The sequence below is a fragment of the Peromyscus eremicus genome, chromosome 3 (genome assembly GCF_949786415.1).
Source record: "Peromyscus eremicus chromosome 3, PerEre_H2_v1, whole genome shotgun sequence".
NCBI classification, from domain to species: Eukaryota; Metazoa; Chordata; class Mammalia; order Rodentia; family Cricetidae; genus Peromyscus; species Peromyscus eremicus.
In genome coordinates this window covers 143,349,582-143,357,143 of record NC_081418.1, presented here as the reverse complement: position 1 = coordinate 143,357,143, position 7,562 = coordinate 143,349,582, and positions in this window count along the sequence as shown.

Sequence of the window (7,562 nt, the reverse complement as noted above, 5' to 3'; positions counted from 1 at the left end):
GCGGGGGCGGGGGGGGGGGGGGGCGGGGGGTAGGGACAGTCCTGTGTTAATTAAAACCCCAGCTAATCATCAAACAGGATTCCCGTTCTTCCTCCCCCATCACACATATCAGCTACTGCTCATCACCAGGAATTATCACATTCGTTTCTCATTGGCTTCCCTGCTTGACCCTCTTGCCCTGACCTGTGGGAGGCAGTGGGATGAGGCCCACGAAGCAGAAGAGCAGCCAGTAAACTCTGAATGTTGGGGCGCCGATTGACCGGGTCCTTAATTACGCTCTCTGGCCCTTATACATTGTGCGCATTGCTGGAGGTAGTCTTCGAATTAAGGACTTTGAACTCCGATCTTCATGTGATAATCACTTGTACCTTGCTCCACAGTTGGCTTTTGTGAAGGCAGCCAGGGACCTGATCTTCACAGCTTCCTCCCCGCACCACTTCCCTCTTAATCTTAGACTTGGGGGTTGGGGGCTACAGAGTCCCCTAATCCACAGCTCTGGCTCACTGAAGACTTTCAGGTCCTGAGTGCCTACATTTAATCCCAGCTCTCCTTACTAGCAGTGTGACTTTAGGCAAAGTAGTTACCCTTCCTGATTCCTTGTGCATGTAATGGGAAGAGTAGGTACCTAGTACACACATGTGGCAAGAAATACATGTATCAATAAGGTGCAGTGGATCATGCCTGTAATCTCAACATTTGAGAGGCTGAGGCAAGCCGGGCGGTGGTGGTGCACGCCTTTAATCCCATCACTCGGGAGGCAGAGGTAGGTGGACCTCTGTGAGTTCGAGGCCAGCCTGGTCTACAAAGTGAGTTCCATGAAAGGCGCAAAGAGAAACTCTGTCTCGAAAAACAGAGAGAGAGAGAGAGAGAGAGAGAGAGAGAGAGAGAGAGAGAGAGAGAGAGAGAGAGAGAGAGGCTGAGGCTGAGTCAAGAGGATTGCTATGAGTTCAAGGTCATCTTGGGCTACATAACAAGTTCCATGCCAGCTTGGCTACCAAGTGAGACTGTCTCAATTGAGAGAGGGGGGCTAAAATAAAAATAAATATTTATAGACAGGGTGACACCTAAAATGTCAGTGACTGGTTGGTAGTGGAAGGGGAACCACAAGTTCAAGGTGAGTTTGAGGCCAGCCTGGGACACCTGAGACTCTGAGTGAATGAATGAATGATATAGAACCTATAAGGTTGTGCACAGTCGTCATTTAATATTAGCTCCAATGATTATTTCCCTGAAGACGTACCTAAATAGGAGAAGTGACTTCTCAGAGGTGTAGGAAGTTGCTGTAGCTGCCAGACCCCAGGAAACCTGATTCTGCTGTTCACTTCAAATCCTGACATCTTCCAATCCAGGGCAATGCCTCTTGTTACTTATTCATTTACCCAACCAATATTTACTACGCAGCCACCTTCCCGGGGCCCTGCTAAGAACTGGGTTAGCAAAGTGGACTGGATGCCCACCCTCTTGGAACTTAAATTCCACAGAAAGACAGAAGGTTAGGTGGTAAAAGCTGTAAGTAAATTTCTGTGGTGCTTGGTTGCAGGTCTGTTTTTCTCCAAATCTTATAGAAAAGAGACTATTTTTTAAGTGGATGATTGAGGAAAACACACACATGCCACGACTGGATACTTCCCTCTTCACAAGTCCCTGAGAAGGGAATTCTACCCCTGTAAAGGTGAAACTGTCTAGATTTTTTCATTAAAAACTGATGATGTGACAAAGATTACATCAGTTTCTCATGTTTTTCCTCACCTCCCACCTCTACCATCACTCATTTGATAATAATAAAAAGGGGGGGGGGGCTTGTCTGGGAGAAGCCACTCCCAGTAGGGGACTGGGGCCCCAGGGAGCTACCCAGCCCGTCCCCGGGGAGGGGTGGGGAGGGACTGGAGACTGGTGAGGTCGGAACCATATGAGCTGTCAGTGTGTGTGCCCCTACCTTCCTGCCTTCCGCCCACCTGAGGCGCTCTCTTCCCTCAGCAGAGTGTAAAGAAGAGCTGGGTTCCAGGGGTCAAGTCCTCAGACGCTGGGAATGTGGGCTGGTTGCATTTTTAAAAAGAGAAACCTGGGGCCTGTGCACAGAGGGAGGGGGCTCTGAAAGCAGACACAGCGGGAGTTCTAGTTTTTCTTCTTCTGCCTGGCACTGGAGGGGACCCAGAAAAGTGCTTCCTACATTGCAGCCAATGTAAGTAGCCACTGTGGCTTTCCAAACAGACCTAAAAAAAAATCTCACTGAGAGAAATGTTAAATGTGTTGAGCTTTCACACACACACACACACACACACACACACACACACACACACACACACACAAAAAAAAAAAAAACAGAGAGAGATCCACATAAAGATCCACATATTTGTGTCGATACACTTTAAACATAAATGCCATCTAAGAATCCTAATATCTCATAATTATCCCTTGGGCATCACTGAGCTGGTTTATAAAATAATTTCAAATCTAGGGAAGAATCCACTCTATCTTGGCTGCAGGCGCCAAGTATCAAACCTCTGGATGTGTGAAAACATGTGGACTAAGGCCCAGTGTTGTGGTGCCCACCTTGAATTCCAGCACTCTATCGGCAGAGGCAAGCAGATCTCTGTAGGCTAACCTGGTCTATACAGACAGTCAGAACAACCAGGGCTACATAGAGAGATCTTATCTCAAGAAACAAAAAGTGTGACTGGGCTGAGAATGTGTGGCTCAGTTGGTAGAATAATTGTCTAGTGTACATGAAGACCTGGGTTCAATTCCCAACACCAGATAAAGCTGAGCACAGTGATGTGTATCTGTAACCCTAGCACTTGGGAGGTGGAGGCAGGAGAATCAGAAAGTCGTAGTAGATTGGAAGCCTCCTGGGAGACAAGAGACTCTGCCTCAAAAAATAAAAAATAAAAATTAATAAAAGAAAACACAGCATCTAGTTCTTGCCACAGCCATGCGGGCACAGTTGTGACTTTGGATGATGACACAGGACTGGGGACTAGGGCTCTCTCTAGCATCTAAAGGGTTGTCTCAAGCAATTCAGAGTAATCTACTTGGCTCTGCTCTGTGGTCATTTCCCTCACTAGGAAAGTGGAGCAAGGATGTTCATTCCCACAGAGCCAAAGAGCCAGGCACAATTTCACCGGACTTCAGGAAAGGCCTTCTATAATCTTGGGAAGGAATGTGCCCTCTCGCCCAGTGAAACAGTGTATGCTGGCACTGGGACATGTCCCCTTTTCCTGCATCAGTAAGAATCTCTTCTGGCACCATGCTCTTTAGGGCAGATTTTCAAGTCTGTGCTGGTGTAAACGCTTTTAATGAATGCTTAAATTGGGAGCTTCCGGTGTCTGACAGGGTTCAGAAGTCTGCTACTTGGGGGGGTCTGCCCTGCCCGACACAGCTCACAGGACAGAGAATTAATAAAGGCTTGAGTTCTGTGAGAATCCATCCAACAGGAATCCTAATCTTAGCTACACCGTCCCTCAAAGGTGGTACGTCAGGGAACATGATTGTTAATATCAGCAAACACTGTTTCAAACAAAATAGGTTGTAAAAGCATATATACTTATGCAGTTTTCCCCAAAATTGAATGTCTGCTCCTTGCTAGTCCTCTTTGAAATTGGAGGACTTAGCAACAATTCCCCTTCCTTCCTCTTACTTCCTCCCTTTCCTTTTCCTCCAGTCCCCCCACCCCCACCCCCACCCCCCCCACCTCCCCACCCCCACCCCCCCCACCCCCCCCCACCCCCGTCTTTGTTTTTCCCTCAGGCACTTCTCTTCCTGTTCTTACCTTCTTATGCTCCTCTCTGTAAAAGTAATTTTAAATCAGCTCATAACACAAGAAGTCTCTAAGAATCCTCTCATTTCATGGCTCTCTGAAAATTTGTGCTGAAACTATTTTGGAAAGATAATATGGATGAAATTCCAAGAGGGCTCCACGTATGTGGGCCTGAAGCCTCCAGCTGTGCACAGGGGACCTGCTTGAACCGGCTTGCTGATATTTCAGAAGGAGGCTGGGTGGACAACGACATCTGATCTCACAGGACAGAAGTCCACCCTGCTGACACAGGCCAGTTGTCAGATTGAACCCAACCATGGCAGACCGTTTCTTCAGGAGATGGGGATGCAGAATGTACACAGATGGTCCAAATGGCTCAAAGAACATGTCCCCTTTTGGAGTGCATCTCCTAGGGTATGGTTTTATGACCAGAAAAGAACAGCAGCACATAAATAAGAAGCGAAATAAAATATAAAAGCAAAATGAAAATATTCACTCTTTTCCCAGCTCAGGTTAGCTGCAGTATTAAAAGGTATATACCAAAGGGGTCTTAAATAAGTGGGATTTCTTTTGTACTTTGCTTCTCCTATCATGAAAGCATCCTTCCTACTACTTCATGGACCATTTCAGGTAAAGGACTGAATATTCCCAAGTAATGAGGAAAAGATCATCTCTGCTGTGCTTGCAGTGGTCAGCCCACGCAATGAGCAGATGCTGCTCTAATGGCGGATATTCAACTAAAATCTAGCACACTCAAGCGATGTGCCTCTCGTAGCCAAGCAAATGAATCTCATGTTTTCCTTCAAGATTTGTTTCTAAAGCTTAGAAAATGGTCACAGCAGCCCTCTAGCTGAGATCCCACCACTGAGGGGAAAGCAATTGGTATGTGTTTTTAAAGTTATCTGAAGGAAATTATCATAGAAGAGGACCCAAGACAAGCAGTCCAGCCTAGAGATCTTCAAGTGCATTCCCCCTAGGGACTGCCCGAACAGCAAAGCGCAGAGGTTCATGCTAGACATGGTCTTTAAGACCAGCTAACACTCAAAGGCCGGAGGTTTTACACAGTGAAAACAAACCCTAAGGAGAGTCAAACTATTTATTATGCAACCTCATTGGGCAATGGGATATTCATGCTGGTTAAGTGACGGCATAATTGGTCCAGTTTTAAAAATATGACAAGAAAATGCCCATCATGTTTGTGCATCTACACACACACACACACACACACACACACACACACACACATACACATACACACACAAATACAAAAACAATTTTTAAAAATTTTACATATATGAGTGTTTTGCCAGCATGTATGTCTGTGCACCACATGCTTGCCTGGTGCCTGTGAAGGTCAGAAGAGGGTGTTGAATTCCCTGAAACTGGAGTTATTGATGGTTCTGAGTGCTGGATACCAAACCTGGGTCCTCTGCAAGAGCAGCATGAGCTCCTAACCATCTCTCCCATCTCTCCAGACCCTAAAAACAGCTGTTCCAGCTGCTGACTTGGGTTTCAAAAGCAAATACTTAAGTAAAAGTTCAACAGAATTTCCAACGATTTCTGAAATGGACCCAAACATCCTTTTGCCATCTTAAATGATGTATTTATGTGAATTGACATATTCAGGATTGATGATTATATAACCAAACTAGCTACCATCCATAAAAATGTTGAAGGTGTTCTTTGTTCTGCAATATCAACTACTCAGCCAAGATTTAATCTTTTAAGCATATATACCTCACTAGCATGTAAATTTGCTTTCTTGTTGAGTAAATAGTGAAGTTAAATATGTAATAACAGACTTGTTTTAAAATATGTTTATCTATGATTTATTATCCGTAAATGTTTGATTTGTATAACTATTTTATATACCTCTACCTGGAGTGGCAGAAAAAATTATCAGGCAACAACTAAAAGAAAGTTCACAGGACTGAAGAGATGGCTCAGTAGTTAAGAACACTGGCTGCTCTTCCACAGAACCTCGGTTCAGTTCCCAGCCCCCGCATGGCCTCTCACACCTGTCTGTAACTCCAGTTCCAGGACTCATGCAGGCAAAACACCAACGACCGTAAAACAAAAGTAGATTATATATATATATGAAAGTTCACCAGTGGAAAAGGGTTAAGAAGATCCATTCTGCAGAACTCTGTGCATGGCCAGGCAGTGGTGGCATACACCTTTGATCCCAGCACTCGTGAGGCAGAGGCAGGGGGATCTCTGTGAGTCTGAGGCTGACATGGTCTACAGAGGGAATTCCAGGACAGCCAGGGATACACAGAGAAACCTTGTCTAAAAAAAAAAAAAAAACGAAAGGAAGGGACAGAGGGAGGGAAGGAGAGAGAGAGAGAGAGAGAGAGAGAGAGAGAGAGAGAGAGAGAGAGAGAGAGAGAGAGAACTAAGTGTCGCGGCATGGGTGTGAGGGTTCACTTAGATCAGTGGAAAGAAAACTCAGAGGCACCTTAAGAATGAATTTAGCCTTTCACGGCCGCAGGGGAATCCTGCACTTTCCCTTCACCCAGGACATTTTTATTTTTCTCTGTATTTCCAGTTTTAGCCAGGTGATTTCCATATGTTCAAAACAACCTGAAAGAGGCTCCCAAAAGTCCAATGCCAAGTGCAAATTCCTCGATTCATCAGGTACCACCGTTTTCCCCGGTTTCCTGAACCAAGTTTTGCATAGGCCTTGGTATCCTTGGGAGACTCTGAGACAAGACAAACAAAAGGTGTCTGCTAAACAAAAGATGGATTAGGGCTAGGTGCTACTCCCTGGAGCCCAGACCAGGTGTAGCCCAGTGGGAGTGCAGTCCCTGAACTCTGTGCATAGAATGGAAATGTCTCAATGGTTTATGACCTCCAGCTTCACAGCCATCCTTCCCTGGAGAGGGCAGGATAAACACTGATGAACACACACATCTCCCCTTTATAGATGATACTGACCCCCTACCACCATCTATAAATTCAGGGACTTTGTTGCCCATCAACACTGTATCTTCAGCCAAATCACAGTGCTCTCTGATGCCAAGATTAGTAGCCATCTTTCCAATTGCAATTTCTGTCTAGCTGTGCCAGCCTGTAGCTATGACAGTTGTCTTAGAGTTGGGGGTTTCTAAGTTTCCAGTGCCGCCTCTCTGGGACTTCTTGGAGAGTGATCCTCTCCACAGAGACTCAGACCAACTATTCTATTCTTCCAAAGTTTAACTCGTGTGTGTGTGTGTGTGTGTGTGTGTGTGTGTGTGTGTGTGTGTGTGTGTGTGTGATTGTGTGTGTGTGTGCACAAGAGTACAGGTCAGATCCCCTGGGGCTACAGATAGTTATGAGCCACCCAATCTGGGTGATAGGACCCAAACTCAGTTCTCTAGAAGAACAGGAAGCACTCCTAACTCTTCAGCCATCTCTTCAGCCCCCTTTATTCTTAAAGGGAAGTCTTATCTGGAAAGTCTGGAGTCGTCTTAATCTACACCCTGTATTAACCACTTGCACTTAAAGATCCAGATCATCACACTTTCCAAAATGCCCTTCGTGGGGATATATTGCGTACCCTAATAAAATTTGCCTGAAGATCAGAGAACAGAACAAGTCACTAGATTAAACACAGATGCCAGGCAGTTGTGGTACACACCTTTAATCCTAGCACTTGAGATCTCATGCCTTTTCTTAGAAGGCAGACATGTCTTTAATCCCAGCACTAAGAAGGAAGTGATATGGATGGGCGGAGAAAGGTATATAAGGCAGAAAGAGACAGGAACTAAAGGCTTTTTCAGCCTGAGAAGTCCTAGAGGTAAGATGTGGCAGTGGCTTGTTCCTT